The following is a 1,117-nucleotide window of genomic DNA, read 5'->3' on the forward strand; positions in this document are numbered from 1 at the left end:
TCTCTCTCTCTCTCTCTCTCTCTCTCTTTCTCTCTCTCTCTCCCTTTAACATTAGTAAGAAACCTAAACGATGGAAGAATTCAATATTCCCCAGGGCACCACGCGGAGAACGAGCGATGCTTCTGTCACAAGTTTACGTCAACATCCATTGTTACTTTGTTACAGATTAGGTAAACAAAACAGTGACCAGTCACCCCACACACGATTTGTGCATTGTGGGCGGGGCTTATAAGTTATGACGGATCACACGCTTCCTTTATCAGCAGTTGAAAATTTATTGTTAGGCCTACCCATTGGTCAACTTGGGTAAACAGTCATTGGAGGGACTGACAATAACGACAGGTGAATGAATTATGACGGCCAGTCCACAGCGTCAGGGGCCGATTAAAATTTGTTGACAAAGCTTCGGGCAATGAGTGACCACGCTTGGCCGCCCGAGGCAGGTACATTTGACTGTGGAATGATAATATGAGGTGGCCACGGCAGCATTGGACAGGTGACCGTTTTACACATTTAAATTATATGGAAAAAAGCAGGGGGGGGGGGAGGATGGAAAGAGGTCGTTTGTACAGGTGGCTGTATTATACAGGTTGCCGTCATAGCAGGTTCGACTGTACTCCAGAATTGAGGAATTGGTTCCTACTGTACTTTCTAAAGAAACAAAGTGGCTAGCTATACTTAATTACGGTTAGCCTACCAGTCTAGCTATTGACCAACATCTGTTGAGTTCACAGGTCTCATAAGTAATTATTCATGTTAAAAATACATGCACTGTCAGTAAGGCACCTTTTGGCTTCGTCTCAAATACAAATACTTTAGGTATTGCTGACTAAAAATTTATTTACAATACAGTATACCTATTTTTTTCCTGTTTGTCAGTCTAGCCATCATTATTTAAGTACAGCTAGCCTCTTCCTTAAAGAAACTTACTCAACATGTCCAGTGGAAGGGTTGAGACGTTTATAATATACACCACTTTGCTGTATTTTCGAGTTATCAAATCTCTAGAACGGCAAAGACGGTGTGTGTGTGTGTGTGTGTGTGTGTGTGTGTGTGTGTGTGTATGTGTGTGTGCGTGTGTGTTTGTGTGTGTGTGTGTGTGTTCCTGGGGGGGTAG

The sequence above is a fragment of the Aplysia californica genome, unplaced genomic scaffold (genome assembly GCF_000002075.1).
Source record: "Aplysia californica isolate F4 #8 unplaced genomic scaffold, AplCal3.0 scaffold00402, whole genome shotgun sequence".
Classification (NCBI taxonomy): Eukaryota; Metazoa; Mollusca; class Gastropoda; order Aplysiida; family Aplysiidae; genus Aplysia; species Aplysia californica.